This window comes from Triticum dicoccoides, chromosome 7A (assembly GCF_002162155.2).
Source record: "Triticum dicoccoides isolate Atlit2015 ecotype Zavitan chromosome 7A, WEW_v2.0, whole genome shotgun sequence".
Lineage (NCBI taxonomy): Eukaryota > Viridiplantae > Streptophyta > Magnoliopsida > Poales > Poaceae > Triticum > Triticum dicoccoides.
In genome coordinates, this window is record NC_041392.1 from 611,592,211 (window position 1) to 611,615,143 (window position 22,933).

Here is a 22,933-nt window from a genome sequence, read left to right on the forward strand (position 1 = left end):
GTTGAAAATGCTGAAGCGCGTTAAAAAGTATGAACCAATTGCTCGGCTTGTCATCGGGGTTGTGCATGATGTGAATATTTTGTGTGGTGAAGATGGAGCATATCCAGACTATATGATTTTGTAGGGATAGCTTTCTTTGGCCTTGTTATTTTGAAAAGACATGATTGATTTATTAGTGGGCTTGAAGTATTATTGTTTTTATGTCAAATGATAGACTATTGCTTTGAATCACTCGTGTCTTAATATTCATGCCATGATTAGATTACATGATCAAGATTATGCTAGGTAGCAATCCACATCAAAAACTATCTTTTTTATCATTTACCTACTCGAGGACGAGCGGGAATTAAGCTTGGGGATGCTGATATGTCTCCGTCGTATATATAATTTTTTATTGTTCCATGCCAATATTCTTGAACTTTCGTATACTTTTGGCAACTTTTTATACTATTTTTGGGGCTAACATATTGATCTAGTGCCCAGTGCCAGTTCCTGTTTGTTGCATGTTTTTTTCGCAGAATATCCATATCAAACGGAGTCCAAACGGGATAAAAACTGACGGAGATTTTTTTGGAATATATATGATTTTTGGGAAGAAAAATCCATGCGAGACGGTGCCCGAGGTGGCCACGAGGCAGGGGGCGCCCCCCTGACCCTCGTGGGCCACCCATAAGGCGGTTGGTGCCCTTCTTTCGCCGCAAGAAAGATAATATCCGGATAGAGATCATGTTAAAGTTTCACCCCAATCGGAGTTACGGATCTCTGGGAATATAAGAAACGGTGAAAGGGAAGAATCTGAGAACGCAGAAACAGAGAGAGACAGAGAGATAGATCCAATCTCGGAGGGGCTCTCGCCCCTCCCGTGCCATGGAGGCCATGGACCAGAGGGGAAAACCTTCTCCCATCTAGGGAGGAGGTCAAGGAAGAAGAAGAAGAAGGGGAGCTCTCTCCCCCTCGCTTCCGGTGGCACCGGAGTGCCATCAGGGGCCATCATCATCACCGCGATCTACACCAACACCTCCGCCATCTTCACCAACATCTCCATCACCTTCACCCCTCTATCTACAGCGGTCCACTTTCCCGCAACCCGCTGTACCCTCTACTTGAACATGGTGCTTTATGCTTCATATTATTATCCAATGATGTGTTGCCATCCTATGATGTCTGAGTAGATTTCCGTTGTCCTATCGGTGGTTCATAAATTGCTATGATTGATTTAATTTGCTTGTGGTTATGTTGTTGTCCTTTGGTGCCCATCATATGATTGCGCGCGTGGATCACACCCTAGGGTTAGTTTTATGTTGATAGGACTATGTATTGGAGGGCAAGAGTGACAGAAGCTTCAACCTAGCATAGAAATTGATGCATACGGGATTGAAGGGGGACCAATATACCTTAATGCTATGGTTGGGTTTTACCTTAATGAACATTAGTAGTTGCGAATGCTTGCTAATAGTTCCAATCATAAGTGCATAGAATTCCAAGTCAGGGATGACATGCTAGCAGTGGCCTCTCCCACATAATACTTGCTATCGGTCTAGTAAAGTAGTCAATTGCTTAGGGGCAGTTTCACAACTCCTACCACCACTTTTGCACACTCGCTATATTTACTTTATTGTTTCTTTATCTAAACAGCCCCTACTTTTTATTTATGTACTCTTTATTATCTTGCAAACCTATCCAACAACACCTACAAAGTACTTCTAGTTTCATACTTGTTCTAGGTAAAGCGAACGTCAAGCATGCATAGAGTTGTATCGGTGGTCGACAGAACTTGAGGGAATATTTGTTCTACCTTTAGCTCCTCGTTGGGTTCGACACTCTTACTTATCGAAAACTGTTGCGATCCCCTATACTTGTGGGTTATTAGGCTGCAAGTTCACTGTGGAAGCAGCGCTTAGATGGCTATCTTTTAGAGTTGCGTGGGTTGAAGGTACTGCCGCCACCGGATCTGGATGACGGGGAGTCTTTGTGGATTGGCCCGGGGGCGGCGCAACCACAGCAGTGCGGTGGGGCGGGGAGCGGGGTTTTGGCCGGGGCCACGGACGGCGGAGGCAGGCTGCTTTGCCGTTGGTCGCTGGCTCTTCGGGGAGGATTCCAAACAGTGTTAGCCAGGAGGCACAAGACAGCCAGCCATCCGGCGTAGATCGGATAGTACCAAAATAAAATAAAATTGTGTGACCCCAATTTAGTCTTCGGTCAACACACGTGTGACCACTCTCGTACCTTGTTGTTGATCTCTTAGTGTATTTCTTCAGATCAAAGAGATATGTCGTTCTTAACATTATGCGTTATCTGCATCTTCAGACACACCGTCTTCCGACTCACCGCAGCTGCTCCAACAAGGGAAGCATACACTAGAAGGGAGCTATAGTCCCCACTCAACAGTTCCCTGCATCGAATGCGCTTGCCCGACATGGACAGCCACAACAACTGCAGGGCCATCGACAAGTCAGCACATGGTGCTCACTCCTATGGATGGTAGCCAGATAGGTTGTACCCTCATCTTACTTGTGTGCAACATTTATGGCTTTGTTATTCATCTAAGCATGGAAAATAGATCATCACATTTCACTGTATATTCATGCTGATCTCTTACGGGTCTTGTTCAGGAGTTAAGGTTGTTCCATAGTTCAGCTAAGATACTTGTTCTTTAGGTAATGATGTTCCATAGTTATCATCCATCAGCCAATGCTATCCCACAGGCTCGTGATTATAGTATTATACCACTTCTAGTATTACCTATGTTGTTCTTTAATACTTTTGTTGGCCATCTAGTTAATTTCGAGTACAAACGATACATATTCTTTAGCTTTCATCTATGCTCTCCCTTTAGTTTATGAGACCTGTTGCTGCTAGTTAACCCCAGTCCTACTATTTATGTCATCTCCTACAGGCACTCACTACATAATTCTAACTACTAGTTGTCTTCCATGCATGTCAGATATAATTGCACACACTGATATATCCACAAGAACCTCACGGAGCAATGTAAAGGCCAATAAACTTGATGTTAATGATACCCAATATGATGGAACATGTCAGTTCTTCAGAAGACTTGCAGAAAGATGATGAATCCTCTTCACCCCACAAGGTCCTTGCTCTAACTTGGCCTGTGATATGGGTACAACATGCATATAATGTCCTGGAGTGTATTGTAACACCCTCGATGCATCTATAGCTCCCACGTGTCGAGGCACGACTTAGAGACATAATCGCATTGAAGGCATATGTCGCAAGTTAGGCAATCTTCACACATCCCATGTAATATAGATAATAAAAGGGGAGATAACATAGTTGGCTTACACTCGCCACATCAATCAAGTACATAAATAACATTACATCATCCAAACACTCATGGCCCGACTACGGCGCCAAAATAAAAGATAACCCAACAAGAGACACGGTCCCGATCACCCCCAACTGGGCACCACTACTGATCATCAAGAAAGGAAACATAGTAACATTGAGAGTCTTCGTCGAACTCCCACTTGAGCAAAAGCGCGTCACCTGGAGCGGAATCATCAGGCCCTGCATCTAGTTTAATAGTAATCTATGAGCCACAGAGACTCAGCAATCTCGCACCCTCGCGATCAAGACTATTTAAGCTTAAATAGTAAGGCAAGGTAAATATGTGGAGCTGCAGCAAGCAACTAGCAAATATGGTGGCTAACTTATACGCAAAAGAGAGCGAGAAGAGGAGGCAAAGCGCGAGCGAGAAACTAGAGAACAACCTGCGCAAGCATTACTCCAACACCGTGTCCACTTCCTGGACTCCGCCGGGAAGAGGCCGTCACGGTAACACACTCAGTTGATTCATTTTAATTAAGTTAAGGTTCAAGTTATCTACAACCGGACATTAACAAATGCCCATCTGCCCATAACCGTGGGCACGGCTTTCGAAAGTTCAAATCCCTGCAGGGGAGTCCCAACCTAGCCCATGACAAGCTCTCACGGTCAACGAAGGAATAGACCTCCTCCCAAGATGTTCCGATCAGACTCGGTATCTCGGTTCTTCAAGACACTTCGACAGGTTAAAACAAGACCAGCAACACCGCCCGAATGTGCCGACAAATCCCGATAGGAGCTGCACATATCTCTTTCTCAGGGCACACTCAGATGAGCCAGACGTCGGATAGGCCAGCCCAGAGTTGCCCCTGGTAGCCCCGGACATCGCTCGGTGGGACCAACACTCAGAGGAGCACTGGCCTGGGGGGGGTTTAAAAATAAGATGACCCTCGGGCTCTAGAAACCCAAGGGAAAAGAGGCTAGGTGGCAAATGGTAAAACCAAGGTTGGGCATTGCTGGAAAAGCTTTAATCAAGGCGAACTATCAAGGGGTTCCCATTATAACCCAACCGCGTAAGGAACACAAAATCCGGGAACATAACACCGGTATGACGGAAACTAGGGCGGCAAGAGTGGAACAAAACACTAGGTGAGAGGCCGAGCCTTCCACCCTTTACCAAGTATATAGATGTATTAAGATAACAAGATTATATAATGATATCCCAACAAGTAAATAAATGATCCAACAAGGAACGACCTTCAATCTTCACCTGCAACTAGCAACGCTATAAGAGGGGCTGAGCAAAGCGGTAACATAGCCAATCAATGGTTTTCTAGGACATGGTGGGTTAGAGGTTTGACATGGCAATTTGGGATGCTTTAAAGCAAGTGGTAGGCATCGTAGCATTGGCATAGCAAAAGAGCGAGCAATCTAGCAAAGCAAAGATAGTAGTGATTTCGAGGGTATGATCATCTTGCCTGCACAGTTGTCAGAGTTGACTGGATCCTCGAAAGCAAACTCAACAGGCTCCTCGTTAGCGAACTCATCTCCCGGCTCTACCCAAACAAGACAAACAAGCAACAAGGACACAATCAATCACGTTCAAGGATCAAACAATATGATGCAAAGATGATATGCTATGCGGGATGCGATGCGGGATGCATATGCAAGATGTGACAGGGAATGCATGAACCTGGCCTCAACTTGGAAATCCAAGTGTGCCACTGGAAAGATGAGATGAAATCGCTTGAAAACGATATAAAGAACGCCGGAATCGTAGTTACGGTTTGGAAATGGCAAGCGATTCAAATATGACACCGGTTTGCGATTTACAGCAAGTAGCCATCTAAATGCAATGAGATGAACATGCTACAGCACCCAAACATGCCAACAAAATACATGGCAGGGATTCATTCATGGTGCTTAACAAAAGTCTAGCACTGAGCTACGGCCAATTCATCAATTAACAGGTTCAAACAAGCATGGCAAAATGCATATGGCAAACAGATTTCAGACTTAGTGAAATTAACACTTGTCTGGAATTTCAGATCAGGTAGCACTCTTCGGAGCAACAAAACTACATGTTACAGGACCTGAACATGGCAAAGTAAAGCATGGCATGGAGCTACTCAAAGATCTTAACAAAAGTCGCTTAGTGACCTGGAGCCAAAAAGGACCAGAAAATATAATTGCAAGCATGTGAACATGGCAAAAACATAATCAGATCACAGACTTAGTGAAAACTGGAGCATGCTGAAACAGATATCAAGTAGGCATGTTTACGAGCTCGATGCACTCACTACGGAGCAAGTCATGACAATCTAAGCATACACCCATCAAGAATACATTAAATTCAAGCTAGACAAGGGAAGAACAATAGCATGGCATGCATGGATCAACTACAACATCATCGGCAAAATTGCAAACAAGTTGACAATCTGCCCAGATTCACAAAGTAGCAAAAGTAGAGCTCGATTGACTCAAGCTAGGGTGCTCCATAATTGCAAACAAAGGCATGGATGGATATATCACTATAATATTGACAAAACATCCTTACTGGTCATCCTCAAAAGAGGCACGGATCACTAGGAAACAACATGAACATATGGCAATATGAGATAAACAACTCAAGGACTTAGTGGAAATGCTAAGTCCCTGAAATCAGAATTACCAAGTGCCTCACTTGGCCAGCTTGTGCTAGTCACCACGCACATCAGAAAAATACATGGGTTGCACCTCTGGAAAGATGACAAAGCCCTTAACAAAACATATGTAGAGCTCATGGGCATAACATGCACACAATAATCATGGCAAAAAATGACAAATAGCTAAATGGAGCAGCAGATCTGACAATTATCTCAAGTACCCTCTTCTAACAGCATTTCGGCCATCAAGATGAACTCAAATGAAAATGATGCAATGGAATGAAATGATGTACTCTCTGAGATGAACATTTTGATATGCTATATGCCAAAAACGGAGTTACGGATACGGAGATACGACACGATGAACAGGAGCATATGGATCTGGGATTTTTGGGACTTAGCCGAAAATACTACCTCCAGATCTAGGGTTTGCCCGACGCGGAAATCGAGGCGGCCAGATCTTCACCAGAATCACTGTAGACGACCGGATCCGGCAACGTGGGACTTGCCGGTGACCGGACTTGGCGAGGACGGCGATGGCGGCGGCACCGCCGGGCGGTGAGGGCGCGGTGGCCTCGGGGCAGCGCGGAAGCCGAGGCGAGGTGGGGTGGAGAGGCGGCGGCGGCTCGTCGGCGTCCGGTGGCGCGGGAGACGAAGGGGACTAGGGTTTGGAGAGGGGATCCGCGAATTTTCGGGAAGGAACTATATATAGACATAGGAGGAGCTAGGAGAGTCCAAATGAGGTGCGGTTTTCGGCCACGCGATCGTGATCGAACGCTCTAGATGATGGAGAAGGTTTTGGTGGGTTTTGGGCAAAATTGTAGGGGTGTTGGGCTGCAACACACACGAGGCCTTTTCGGTCCCTCGGTTAACCATTGGAGTATCAAACGAAGTCCAAATGGCACGAAACTTGACAGGCGGTCTACCGGTAGTAAACCAAGGCCGCTTGGCAAGTCTCGATCCAATCCAAAAATGTTTAAACCCCACACACAAAAGAAAGGTAGAAATGGCCACCGGAGGAGAATGAAGCGCCGGAATGCAAAACGGACAACAAGGAAAATGCTCGAATGCATGAGACGAACACGTATGCAAATGCAATGCACATGATGACATGATATGAGATGCCTGACAACGACAACAACACACGGAGACAAAGACCCGAACCCGAGAAAATAAAATAACTTAACGCCGGAAACGGCAAGAGTTGGAGTACAAATTGGGAAAGTTACATCCAGGGTGTTACAACACTCCACCACTATGAAAGGATCTCGTCCCGAGATCTAGGACTGAAAGAACGCCAGGTACTCAGAACGGAGGTGATCCTCGCGTTCCCAGGTAGCTTCACGGTCGGAATGGTGTGACCACTTGACTTTGAGAAATTTGATTGACTTATTGCGAGTCTTGCGTTCAATCTCTTCAAGAATAGCAACTGTGTGCTCACGATAAGAGAGATCTTCTTGGAGCTCAATGTCCTCGAAGTTTACGGTGCGGTCAGGAGTCTTGAAGCACTTTCAAAGCTGAGAGACATGGAACACGTCATGAACATTTGCAAAGTTTGAAGGAAGCTCAAGTTGATAGGCGAGGTCGCCTCTCTTGCTGACAATCTTGAAAGGTCCCACGTATCTAGGGGCAAGCTTCCCTTTGATACCGAAGCGACGAGTACCTTTCACAGGAGAGACACGGAGGTAAACATGATCTCCGATCCCGAAAGCCAAATCACGGTGCTTACTATCATAGTAGCTCTTCTGGCGGGATTGGGCTGCTTTGAGGTTATCTCGAATGACTTTGCACATTTCCTCTGCCTCTGTGATTAAGTCATTACCCAAAAGCTGACGTTCACCGGTTTCAGACCAGTTGAGAGGGGTACGACACTTCCTGCCATACAGAATTTCAAATGGGGCCTTGCCCGAACTTGCTTGAAAACTGTTGTTGTAGGAGAATTCAGCATAAGGAAGACAATCCTCCCACTTCATGCCAAAGGAGATCACACAAGCCCTGAGCATATCTTCAAGAATCTGGTTGACACGCTCGACTTGACCGCTAGTTTGAGGATGGAAAGCTGTGCTGAAGCGGATGTTGGTGCCCATGGCCTTCTGAAAAGAATCCCAAAACTTGGATGTAAAGATGCTGCCACGGTCTGAAGAGATCACTTGTGGAATACCATGCAGGGAGACAATCCGAGAGGTATAGAGTTTCGCCAATTGAGTTGTAGTGATTGACTCTTTGATAGGCAAAAAGTGAGCCACTTTGGTGAGTTTGTCAATGACAACGAATATATCATCATTGCCACGCTTGGACTTTGGAAACCCAGTCACGAAGTCCATTTCAATGTGGTCAAACTTCCATTCTGGAATGGCAAGAGGTTGGAGGAGACCAGCTGGCCTTTGGTGTTCTGCCTTCACTCTTCTGCAGACATCACATTCATTCACGAATTGAGCAATCTCGCGCTTCATTCGAGTCCACCAATAAGCTTGCTTAAGGTCCTGATACATCTTCGTACTCCCAGGGTGGATGGAGAGGAGAGAATTGTGAGCCTCGTTCATGATCACTTTACGGAGGTCACCTTTGGGTACAACAATACGATCGTCGAAGAAGAGAGTGTCCTTGTCATCAAGGAGGAAGCACTTGTACTTGGGTTGACTCTTGGCAATCCCAATCTTCACCTTTTTCACCATAGCATCAAAAAGCTGGGCTTGGCGAATCTGGTCTTCCAAGGTAGGAGAGACTTGAAGGTTGGCGAGGAAACCTTGAGGAACAACTTGCAGATTAAGTTTGCGGAAAGCTTCACAAAGCTCGGGTTGATAAGGCTTGAGAATCAGACTGTTGCAATAAGCTTTCCTGCTCAATGCGTCAGCAATCACATTGGCCTTGCCTGGAGTATACTCGATACTCGGATTATACTCTTGAATCATTTCGACCCATCGAGTTTGCCTGAGGTTGAGATTAGGCTGAGTGAAGATGTACTTGAGACTCTTGTGATCAGTGAAAATGTCCACTTTTCTTCCCAATAAGAGATGTCTCCAAGTCAAAAGAGCATGCACAACTGCCGCCAACTCGAGATCATGAGTGGGGTAGTTCTTCTCATTAGGCTTCAACTAGCGAGAGGTATAAGCAACAACTTTCTTCTCTTGCATCAATACTGCGCCAAGACCTTGGAGAGAGGCATCACAAAAGACCTCGTACGGCTTGGATTCATCAGGCGGAGTTAGAACTGGAGCAGTGATCAATTTCTCTTTCAAAGTGTTGAAAGCAATGTCACACTCTGAAGACCAAACTTACTTGACGTGCTTCTGGAGAAGATTAGAGAGAGGCTTCGCGATCTTAGAAAAGTTTTCAACAAATCTTCGGGAATAGCTTGCGAGACCGAGGAAGCTACAGAGTTGCTTCACGTTCTGAGCAGGTTCCCAATTCACAATTGCAGACACCTTCTCAGGATTCACGGCAATGCCCTTGGCAGAGATGATATGACCAAGATAAAGAACCTCATCCAGCCAAAATTCACACTTGGAGAAGTTGGTGTAGAACTGGTGTTCCCTGAGCTTATCGAGTACCAAACGCAAGTGCTTGGCATGATCTTCCTTGTTCTTGGAGAAAACCAGAATGTCGTCGAGATAGACCAAAACAAAGTCATTGGTGTAGGCGTTGAAGATGAAGTTCATCATGAGAGAGAACGTCGGAGGAGCGTTGACGAGGCCAAAAGACATGACAGTGTATTCGTATGAACCATAGCTTGTCCTGAAAGCCGTCTTGGGAATATCTTGCTCACGGATTCGAATCTGATGATAACCCATACGGGAGATCAAGCTTGGAGAATACTTGGGCACCTTTGAGTTGTTTGAACAGCTCATTGATGTTGGGAAGTGGGTATTTGTTCTTGATGGTCTTCTTGTTCAATGGACGGTAATCAACATAAAGTCGGTCCGTTCCATCCTTCTTCTTCACAAAAAGAACACCACAACCCCACGGAGAAGAACTAGGCCGGATGAGACCCATTTTCTCTTGAATATCGAGTTGCTTCTTCAGCTCCTTCAACTCTTCAGGTCCAAGCTTGTAAGGACGTTTGCACACAGGTTCCGTGCCAGGATCAAGATCAATAACGAATTCAACTGGCCGGTGCGGAGGCATTCCTGGAAGCTCTTCTGGAAAGACATCTTGATATTCGCAAACAACTGGAATTTGCGAGATGGCATCGAGTTCACCCTTCTCATTGAGAGAAAATAGACGGATGGTATCATCACGAGCGTCAAAGACAATTACATCCTCAGATGAATGAGTCAATTGAATCTGCCTGGCTGCACAATCAAGATGCACCTTGTGCTTAGAAAGCCAATCCATTCCGAGAATAAGATCAATATCCGAGTTACCAAGAACCAGCGGAGAAGAGAGAAACTTGTAATCGCCCAACGTGATAGAAATATCCGGAATCTCGTGGTTAGCGAGCAAACATTTACCCGAAGAGACAACTGCTAATGGTTTATGCATAACTTGGGAAGTCAACTCATGTTTAGATGCAAAAGGTTTCGAGATGAAGCAATGCGATGCACCAGTGTCAAAAAGAACTTTTGCAGGAATATCATTAACAGGAAGGTTACCCATAATGACATCTGATGAGTCCTCTGCCTGAGCTGCATTCATCAAGTTGACCTTGGCGGACTTGGGGTTATGCTTGACCACAGCTGTACTTGCCGATCTGACAGGAGGAGGAGGAGGAAGACGCCATTGGTTGAAACACTTGTTGGCATAGTGACCCTTCTGTTGGCACTTGTTGCACGTGATCTCTGAAAGCAGACGGTGATACAGAGCACTCGATCTTGGAGGTTGAGACGAAGTCTTGTTCTGAAAGCCAGGGTTGGGTGGGTGGGAAGAACCACTGCCACTTTTGTTCTTCTGCTGATACGGCTGACGAAACGGAGGAGGAGGAAGCCAATACTTCTGCTGCTTGGCCACTTGAGTAGAGGAAGAAGGAGTAACATCTCTGACTCGCTTCTTGGAAGCATCACACCTCAATTGAGCAGCCTCTTGCTTCAATGCCATGTTGTAGAACTCATCGTATCTCAAGGGCTCGAAGAGAACAAGAGCTAGCTGGATTTCTTCTCTGAGACCACCCCTGAACTTCTATATCATGCTCTTCTCATCAGGTACGTCCTGCTTAGCAAAGGGGGCGAGCTTCTGGAACAACTTGTTGTAGTCATAGATAGACAAAGAGCCTTGCTTGAGGTTGCAGAATTCCTCACGCTTGCTTTCAACCACGCTCTGAGGAATATGATGAGCTCGGAAATCTTGACGGAATTCATCCCAGGTAATAACACGTCCACCTCTGGAGTCCTTGTACTGCTGGAACCATTCTGCAGCTTGATCTTTGAGTTGGAAGGAAGCAAACTTGACAAAGTCCTCAGGCCTGACGTCACTGCACTCAAAATGCTTGCACAGATCCACAAGCCAATCATCAGCATCGGTTGCCTCAACACAATTACTGAAAGTCTTTGGCCCGTTAGCAAGGAACTGGTTGAGTGAAGCAAAGTGATTCTGATTGCTGCCTTGGTTGCCTTGATTGCGCTCTTGAAGAATTTGCATGATCAGCTGTGTGTTTGCATTGGTTGCGGCCATCACAGCTTGCCATGCCTCCGGAGGAGGTGGAGGCGGTGGTGGATCAGGATTCAGAGTCGTGCACGTTGGAGGAGCCATCCTGAAGAGGTTGACCTCCATTAGCACATTGATAGACAAATATTGAAGCTGAATCCAACGGAATGAAAATTGCAACGTATAGTCTTCACATCCGAACAAAATGAACGAATGCATTCCTCTTGAAATGGTCACATATCCATAAATTGAGAAGCCACTTAGAATTAAGGTAGAGAAATAAATCAACAAGGTACGGATTAAGAACGAATAATCAGTAAGAAATCCCAATCTCAAACCAATATCCGTGGAAGAAGAACTAGAGCTACAAGAATTCCCACCTATGAAACTCCCGAACCTTTCCGGTTATGCAATCAGGTGTTGGGGATACAGGGGAAGCATAATATCTCACCCAAACTAGCAAATCCTACATCCAGCTGTATCCATCCTTCAACACATAACCAAGAAAAACTTCAGAAACCATCTACCTCAACCTTCGAAAAACATCCATTATACAAGTTATGGCGATACTCCCGAACTCCCGCCCCAGTACTGGGTGGCGTCGAGGTTATCTCACCAACAAACTGCATAAAAGAGATTTTTGATGTCGGCGTACTAAACTCAGGTATTCCAGAACTGCAACGATAAAATTATGACGACAACACCTCAGAGCTCAACTCCCCGGGACACTTCCACAGAACCCCTGACAGGAGACACCAAGACAATGTTCTCATCATAAAACCATCGGAACGATTCCAAGATACCCGCGCGCTCCTAAAAAAATTTAGTGAAATTTGAGAAGAGAAGAGTCAAAACTCTACGTCCGGATGCCTTACCAGAGCGATGAGGAGACTGGGAAGTAAAAAGAATTCCTAAACTCTCCGATATATAATTCCTAAATGACTCAAAACATTTTTCTAGACACAACTCAGCCGCTAAAAATGATCAAACAATGGGGCTCCTAAGGTCGGGGCTGGCTCTGATTACCAACTTGTAACACCCTCGATGCGACTATAGCTCCTACGTGTCGAGGCACGACTTAGAGACATAATCGCATTGAAGGCATATGTCGCAAGTTAGGCAATCTTCACACATCCCATGTAATATAGATAATAAAAGGGGAGATAACATAGTTGGCTTACACTCGCCACGTCAATTAAGTACATAAATAACATTACATCATCCAAACACTCATGGCCCGACTACGGCGCCAAAATAAAAGATAACCCAACAAGCGACACGGTCCCGATCACCCCCAACTGGGCACCACTACTGATCATCAAGAAAGGAAACATAGTAACATTGAGAGTCTTCGTCGAACTCCCACTTGAGCTCAAGCGCGTCACCTGGAGCGGAATCATCAAGCCCTGCATCTGGTTTAATAGTAATCTATGCGCCACAGGGACTCAGCAATCTCGCACCCTCACGGTCAAGACTATTTAAGCTTAAAGGTAAGGCAAGGTAAATATGTGGAGCTGCAACAAGCGACTGGCAAATATGGTGGCTAACTTATACGCAAAAGAGAGCAAGAAGAGGAGGCAAAGCGCGAGCGAGAAACTAGAGAACAACCTGCGCAAGCATTACTCCAACACCGTGTCCACTTCCCGGATTCCACCGAGAAGAGGCCGTCACGGTAACACACTCAGTTGATTCATTTTAATTAAGTTAAGGTTCAAGTTATCTACAACCGGACATTAACAAATTCCCATCTGCCCATAACCGCGGGCACGGTTTTCGAAAGTTCAAATCCCTGCAGGGGAGTCCCAACATAGCCCATGACAAGCCCTCACGGTCAACGAAGGTATAGACCTCCTCCCAAGACGTTCCGATCAGACTCGGTATCTCGGTTCTTCAAGACACTTCAACAGGTTAAAACAAGACCAGCAACACCGTCCGAATGTGCCGACAAATCCTGATAGGAGCTGCACATATCTCTTTCTCAGGGCACACTCAGATGAGCCATACGTCGGGTAGGCCAGCCCAGAGTTTCCCCTGGTAGCCCCGGACATCGCTCGGTGGGACCAACACTCAGAGGAGCACTGGCCCGGGGGGTTTAAAAATAAGATGACCCTCAGGCTCCGGAAACCCAAGGGAAAAGAGGCTAGGTGGCGAACGGTAAAATCAAGGTTGGGCATTGCTGGAAAAGCTTTAATCAAGGTGAACTATCAAGGGGTTCCCATTATAACCCAACCGCGTAAGGAACACAAAATCCGGGAACATAACACCGGTATGACGGAAACTAGGGCGGCAAGAGTGGAACAAAACACTAGGCGAGAGGCCGAGCCTTCCACCCTTTACCAAGTATATAGATGTATTAAGATAACAAGATAATATAATGATATCCCAACAAGTAAATAAATGATCCAACAAGGAACGGCCTTCAATCTTCACCTGCAACTAGCAACGCTATAAGAGGGGCTGAGCAAAGCGGTAACATAGCCAATCAACGGTTTGCTAGGACATGGTGGGTTAGAGGTTTGACATGGCAATTTGGGAGGCTTGAAAGCAAGTGGTAGGCATCGTAGCATTGGCATAGCAAAAGAGCGAGCAATCTAGCAAAGCAAAGATAGTAGTGATTTCGAGGGTATGATCATCTTGCCTGCACAGTTGTCAGAGTTGACTGGATCCTCGAAATAAAACTCAACGGGCTCCTCGGTAGCGAACTCGTCTCCCGGCTCTACCCAAACAAGACAAACAAGCAACAAGGACACAATCAACCACGTGCAAGGATCAAACAATATGATGCAAAGATGATATGCTATGCGGGATGCGATGCGGGATGCATATGTAAGATGTGATAGGGAATGCATAAACCTGGCCTCAACTTGGAAATCCAAGTGTGCCACTGGAAAGATGAGATGAAATCGCTTGAAAACGATATAAAGAACGCCGGAATCGTAGTTACGGTTTGGAAATGGCAAGCGATTCAAATATGACACCGGTCTGCGATTTACAGCAAGTAGCCATCTAAATGCAATGAGATGAACATGCTAGAGCACCCAAACATGTCAACAAAATACATGGCAGGGATGCATTCATGGTGCTTAACAAAAGTCTAGCACTGAGCTACGGCCAATTCATCCATTAACAGGTTCAAACAAGCATGGCAAAATGCACATGGCAAACAGATTTCAGACTTAGTGAAATTAACACTTGTCTGGAATTTCAGATCAGGTAGCACTCTTCGGAGCAACAAAACTATATGTTACAGGACCTGAACATGGCAAAGTAAAGCATGACATGGAGCTACTCAAAGAGCTTAACAAAAGTCCCTTAGTGACCTTGAGCCAAAAAGGAACAGAAAATACAATTGCAAGCATGTGAACATGGCAAAAACATAATCAGATCACGGACTTAGAGAAAACTGGAGCATGCTAAAACAGATATCAAGTAGGCATGTTTACGAGCTCGATGCACTCACTACGGAGCAAGTCATGACAATCTAAGCATACACCCATTAAGAATACATAAAATGCAAGCTAGAAAAGGGAAGAACAATAGCATGGCATGCATGGATCAACTACAACATCATTGGCAAAATTGCAAACAAGTTGACAATCTGCCCAGATTCACAAAGTAGCAAAAGTAGAGCTCGATTGACTCAAGCTAGGGTGCTCCATAATTTCAAACAAAGGCATGGATGGATAGAGAACTACAATATTAACAAAACATCCTTACTGATCATCCTCAAAAGAGGCACGGATCACTAGGAAACAACATGAACATATGGCAATATGAGATAAACAGCTCAAGGACTTAGTGGAAATGCTAAGTCCCTGAAATCAGAATTACCAAGTGCCTCACTTGGCAAGCTTGTGCTAGTCACCACACACATCACAAAAATACATGGGTTGCACCTCTGGAAAGATGACAAAGCCCTTAACAAAACATATGTAGAGCTCATGGGCATAACATGCACACAATAATCATGGCAAAAACGACAAATACCTAAATGGAGCAGCAGATCTGACAATTATCTCAAGTAGCCCTCTTCTAATAGCATTTCGGGCATCAAGATGAACTCAAATGAAAATGATGCAATGGAATGAAATGATGTACTCTTTGAGATGAACATTTTGATATGCTATATGCCAAAAACGGAGTTACGATACGGAGATACGACACGATGAACATGAGCATATGGATCTGGGATTTTTGGGACTTAGCCGAAAATACTACCTCCAGATCTAGGGTTTGCCCGACGCAGAAATCGAGGCGGCCGGATCTTCGCCGGAATCACTGTAGACGACCGGATCCGGTGACGTGGGACTTGCCGGTGACCAGACTTGGCGAGGACGGCGATGGCGGCGGCACCGCCGGGCGGTGAGGGCGCGGTGGCCTCGGGGCGGCGCGGAAGCCGAGGCGGTTAGAGAGGCGGCGGCGGCGGCTCATCGGCGTCCGGTGGCACGGGCGCCGGAAAAAGGGGAGGCGGCGGCGCGAGGTAGGAGAAGGCGGCGGGGCGACGGTGCGGGCGGCGCGCGTGGATGGGCCCGCGGGGGCCCTGCCTGGGCTCGGCGGGCCGGTGGCGGAGAGAGGCGGCCGGGCGTATAGGGAGGTGCCACGTGGCGGCGGCGGGGAGCAGCGGACACGTCCGGCCGGATGGAAATTTGTCCGCCGGCGCGTGGAGACGAAGGGGACTAGGGTTTGGAGAGGGGATCCGCGAATTTTTGGGAAGGAACTATATATAGACATAGGAGGAGCTAGGAGAGTCCAAATGAGGTGCGGTTTTCGGCCACGCGATCATGATCGAACGCTCTAGATGATGGAGAGGGTTTTGGTGGGTTTTGGGCCAAATTGGAGGGGTATTGGGCTGCAACACACACGAGGCCTTTTCGGTCCCTCGGTTAACCATTGGAGTATCAAACAAAGTCCAAATGGCATGAAACTTGACAGGCGGTCTACCGGTAGTAAACCAAGGCCGCTTGGCAAGTCTCGGTCCAATCCGGAAATGTTTAAACCCCACACATGAAAGAAAGGTAGAAATGGCCACCGAAGGAGAACGAAGCGCCGGAATGCAAAACGGACAACGAGGAAAATGCTCGAATGCATGAGACAAACACGTATGCAAATGCAATGCACATGATGACATGATATGAGATGCCTGACAACGACAACAACACACGGAGACAAAGACCCTAACTCGAGAAAATAAAATAACTTAACGCCGGAAACGACAAGAGTTGGAGTACAAATTGGGAAAGTTACATCCGGGGTGTTACAACACTCCACCACTACGAAAGGATCTCGTCCCAAGATCTAGGACTGAAAGAACGCCAGGTACTCAAAACGGAGGTGATCCTCGTGTTCCCAGGTAGCTTCACGGTCGGAATGGTGTGCCCACTTGACTTTGAGAAATTTGATTGACTTATTGCGAGTCTTGCGTTCAGTCTCTTCAAGAATAGCAACTGGGTGCTCACGATAAGAGAGATCTTCTTGGAGCTCAATGTCCTCGAAGTTGACGGTGCGGTCAGGAGTCTTGAAGCACTTTCGAAGCTGAGAGACATGGAACACGTCATGAACATTTGCAAAGTTTGAAGGAAGCTCAAGTTGATAGGCGACGTCGCCTCTCTTGCTGACAATCTTGAAAGGTCTTTGCAAAAGATCCAAACGCCAGGAGATAATAAACCAACTCCATTTTTCATAGATACTGCTCCAGCACAGAGAAACCCAACTCCCACTGATAATAAGCAGATTCCAGTGGCCAAAGAACTAGTCCGCTCCAGTCCAGCAAAAGAATGTCAACCCCATTCTAAGAAGCGTGTGTGTATCCTCGCATCATGAAATTTTATAGCATTCTGATCATATTTTCTACATGTTTCTTACCCATCTCTCTTTTAGAAAATAAGGTTAAACGATACAAGACTTCCTCCATTGGGATCGTATTCGAGGAAAATATCTTGCGGGAATTCTCTGTGCTCCAATGCTGATGTAAGTACCTGTTGTATATCACTATATTTTTACATCAGCATGTATTTTGTTAATTGGCGTGAATCTAACCTTTATCTGATCTAAAATTAGTTCTAGCAAAATGTTAAAGGCGCCAATGTTGATTTTTGTAAGGAAAACTGTCTGGTAGTTTTGCATACTGAGCTGCATGAATGTACTATCTCATATCACGCACATTACTGAATTGTACTGCTTCTCTTGTTGCCCATTCATTCATTGTGTCAATGTTGCTTTCGTATTACCTTACCTGGCTGATGATAGCTGTGCCATATTGTGTTAATTTGGTGTAGGCTAGTTGCCCAACGTTCGTTGTGTCAATGTTGCTTTCCTATTATCTGACTTGGCCAATGATAGCAATGCTAGTGTGTTAATTTTGTGCAGGCTGCTGAAGATAAGAAGACAAACTCTGAAAACAGCAAGGCAATCCCATTGTTTCTTTCTAGTAAATCTAGGCCAGGTAATATGGCAATAACTCATGATTAATCTGTTTGGTTCCCGTCCTAATTTATGTTATGATGCAGTGGTCGAGACACTCTCCACTATCAATAATACAAGTACAAGCCTGCCAAAATCACCATCTGAATCTGTTCAGTATCCTCTGTCTCGAATGCAACAGAATAAATGTATGTTTGTGAACCAATTAATGGCTGAAGCAATGATGGAAATGGTGGATGAATCAGAGGTGCAGAGTCGTGCGACACAACAACTGATCAATGTTTTCAGAGACAGTGTAGCAAAGCAGCAAGAACTTGCCCACATGCTTATGGGCGTCATCTGTGCTGAGGTTGCAGATTATGACGTTGTAGATGGTTAGGTTCTGCTCATTTATTTGCACTGGCATCAATCTTTGATTGCCCAGTGGATGTAATTTCCTGTAATATATGCTGGATGTGCAACGTTATTCCCTGTATGTCGTACCTTTGCTTGATCGGTTTTGGTCCTGTGCATAATTGCTCGTCGTAATGGGCTCAAATTATCTAATTTGGCCTAAAGACATGAACGAACTTTAGTGGGCCCATTAAGTTAATGGGTCGTTACTAGGCCGAAAGTTAATGGTCGGCCCTCTTACCTCCCGGGTCGTTAACAGGCCGACATCGAAGCGGGCAACAGGTGGCCCCAGTTTATTTCACGGGCCGTTAACAGGCCGTTACTAAGTTTGGGCTACATATAGCCCAGCTATACTGTAGGCCTTTAGCAGGCCGAAAGAGACAACGGGCTTGTACTAGAACATGAAGAGCATGGGCTGCTAAGAGGCTGAAAGTCAGGTCGTATTGTAAACGGCCCAACTATGTTGTGGGCCTTTAGTAGGCCAAAAGAGAAACCTGGCTGGTAGTGGACCATGAAGGGCATGGGCCGTTAAAAGGCCAAAACTAAGGTCCGACTACAAATGGCCCAACTCATTTATGGTCCGTTAACAGGCCGAAAGGCACACAGGGCCGGGAATTGGCCCAACACTTAAATGGGTTGCTAAAAGGCCAAAACTCAGGTCCGACTACAAATGGTCCAACTGATTTATGGGCCGTCAACAGGCTGAAAGTGACACCGGGCCAGAAATTGGCCCAACACTTAAATGGGCCGCTAAAAGGCTGAAACTTAGGTCCGACTACAAATGGCCCATCAGATTTATGGGCCGTCAACAGGCTGAAAGACACACTGGGCCGGAAATTAGCCCAACATTTAAATGGGTCGCTAAAAGGCCGAAAGATGTACATCCTGAAAATTGGCCCATCCATTAAATGGGCCGTTAACAGGCCGAAATCTCATTGGGCCGATATTGAGCCCAAATATATAGTGGGCTGTTAACGAGCTTGAACTGACGATGGGCTACAATGGTGTCAAATCTTTAACGGGCCGTTAACGGGCCGAATTGGCACATCTCGGATGGGTCGTGGGCTTAAACGGACCTGACACAAGTAGGCCTTATATGGGCCGGCCTGCTAATTTTTACTGGGCCGGCCTTTTTCACCGGAATGGGCCACTGTTGGGCCATGCCACGTGTCGACCTATAATAGGCGCCTCCTGCCCAATGAGTGGATGACATCTGTCCCAACGGTGAAGCAACACGTGTTTCCTTCGGCCAAACAGAATTTCACACGTGGAAATTTCCCATTGGTCAGGGCTGTTAATGGGTTATCGGATCCAAAATCCGACCCGGTAGCTTAACAGCATTTCGTTATGGTGGATGCCACGTGTCGGTCACCCTTGACGAAAGCACTTCTGTGACGTGCGATTTATCGTCATGGAAGTGGACACTTCCGTGATGATAATTTTGGTAATGTCATGGAACACTTCTACGACAGCACATGTATGACTATCTTGATTCTGTCATAAAATCGTCATGGATGTACATGCATGACAAAAAACGCGACCTACTGTGACAAACACGTATCATCACGGAAGTGTATTTTTTGTAGTGGCAGATCTGCCCCAGGGGGCAGGTAGAGCCATCAACGACCCCGAAGAAAGGCTTGGTGGGGGCAGGTAGAGCCACCAAGCCTTTCTTCGGGGTCGTTGATGGCTCTACCTGCCCCTTGGGGCAGATCTGCCTCCCTGCCCTCTACTTGAAGAAACAAAAGTCTGATACATTTGAAAAGTTCAAAGAGTTTCAGAGTGAAGTGGAAAATCATTGTAACAAGAAAATAAAGTTCCTGCGATCTGATCGTGGAGGAGAATATTTGAGTTACGAGTTTGGTCTTCATTTGAAACAATGCATAATAGTTTCGCAACTCACGCCACCTTGAACACCACAGCGTAATGGTGTGTCCGAACGTCGTAACCGCACTTTATTAGATATGGTGTGATCAATGATGTCTCTTATTGATTTACCATTATCATTTTGGGGTTATGCTTTAGAGACGGCTACATTCACGTTAAATAGGGCACCATCGAAATCCGTTGGGACGACACCTTATGAAATGTGGTTTGGCAATAAACCCAAGTTGTCGTTTCTTAAATTTTGGGGCTATGATGCTTATGTGAAAAAGCTTCAACCTGATAAGCTCGAACCCAAATCGGAGAAATGTGTCTTCATGGGATACCCAAATGAAACTATTGGGTACACCTTCTATCACAGATCCGAAGGCAGGATATTCGTTGCTAAGAATGGATCCTTTCTAGAGAAAGGAGTTTCTCTCGAAAGAAGTGAGTGGGACGAAAGTAGAACTTGACAAAGTAATTGTAGCTACCCCCTTATTGGAAAGTAGTTCATCACAAAAATCAGTCCCAGTGATTCCTACACCAATAAGTGAGGAAGCTGATGATGATGATCATGAAACTTCTGATCAAGTTACTACCGAACCTCGTAGGTCAACCAGAGTAAGATCCGCACCAGAGTGGTACTGTAATCCTGTTCTAGAAGTCATGTTACTTGACCATGACGAACCTACGAACTATGAGGAAGCGATGATGAGCCCAGATTCTGCGAAATGGCTAAAGGCCATGAAATCTGAGATGGGATCCATGTATGAGAATAAAGTATGGACTTTGATTTACTTGCCCAATGATCGGTGAGCCATTCAGAATAAATGGATCTTCAAGAGGAAGACGGACGATGATAATAGTGTTACTATCTACAAAGCTCGAATTGTCGCAAAAAGGTTTTTGACAAGTTCAAGGTGTTGACTACAATGAGATTTTCTCACTCGTATCGATGCTTAAAAGTTTGTCCGAATCATGTTAGCAGTTGCCGCATTTTATGAGATCTGGCAAATGGATATCAAAACTACATTCCTTAATGGATTTATTGAAAAAGAGTTGTATATGATGCAACTAGAAAGTTTTGTCAATCCTAAAGGTGTTAACAAAGTGTGCAAGCTCCAGCGATCCATCTATGGACTGGTGCAAGCATCTCGGAGTTGGAATATACGCTTTGATGAGTTGATCAAAGCATATAGTTTTATACAGACTTGCGGTGAAGCGTGTATTTACAAGAAAGTGAATGGGAGCACTACAGCCTTTCTGATAAGTATATGTGAATGACATACTATTGATCGGAAATGATGTACAATTTTCTGGAAAGCATAAAGGAGAATTTGAAAGGAGTTTTTCAAAGAAAGAATTACCTGTAAAGCTACTTACATATTGGGCATCAAGATCTATAAGATAGATCAAGACGCTTGATAAGACTTTCGATGAGTACATACCTTGATAAGATTTTGAAGGAGTTCAAAATGGATCAGTCAAAGGAGTTCTTGCCTGAGTTGTAAGGTCTGAAATTGAGTAAAGACTCAAAACCCAGCCATGGCAGAAAATGGAAAGAGAATGAAAAGTCATTCCCTATGCCTCAGTCATAGGTTCTATAAAGTATGTTATGCTGTGTACCAGACCTATTGTATGCCTTAGCATGCTTTTGGCAAGGGAGTACAATAGTGATCTAGGAGTAGATCACAAGACAGCAGTCAAAATTATCCTTAGAGGACTAAGGAAACATTTCTCGGTTATGGAGGTGATAAAAGAGTTCGTCGTAAAGAGTTACATCGATGCAAGATTTTGACACCGATCTAGATGACTCTAAGTCTCGATCTAGATACATATTAAAAGTGGGAGCAATTAGCTAGAGTAGCTCCATGCAAAGTATTATAGACATAGAAATTTGCAAAATACATACGGATCTGTATGTTGCAGACCCGTAGACTAGACTTCTCTCACAACAAAAACATGATCACTCTTTGGGTGTTAATCACATAGCAATGTGAACTAGATTATTGACTCTAGTAAACCCTTTGGGTATTATTCACATGCAGATGTGAACTATTGGTGTTAAATCACATGACGATGTGAACTAGATTATTGACTCTAGTGCAAGTGGGAGACTGAAGGAAATATGCCCTAGAGGCAATAATAAAGTTATTATTTATTTCCTTATATCATGATAAATGTTTATTACTCATGCTAGAAATGTATTAACCGGAAACTTAGTACATGTGTGAATACATAGACAAACTGAGTGTCACTAGTATGCCTCTTCTTGACTAGCTCGTTAATCAAAGATGGTTAAGTTTCCTAGCCATGGACAAGAGTTGTCATTTGATGAACGGGATCATATCATTAGAGAATGACGTGATTGACTTGACCCATCCGTTAGCTTAGCACGATGATCATTTAGTTTGTTGCTATTGCTTTCTTCATAACTTATACATGTTGCTATGACTATGAGATTCTGCAACTCCCGGATACCGGAGGAACACTTAGTGTGCTATCAAACATCACAATGTAACTGAGTGACTATAAAGATGCTCTACAGGTCTCTCCGATGATATTTGTTGAGTTGGCATAGATCGAGATTAGGATTTGTCACTCCGTGTATGAGAGAGGTATCTCTGGGCCCTCTCGGTAATGCACATCACTATAAGCCTTGCAAGCAATGTGACTAATGAGTTAGTGACGGGATGTTGCATTATGGAACGAGTAAAGAGACTTGCCGATAACGAGATTGA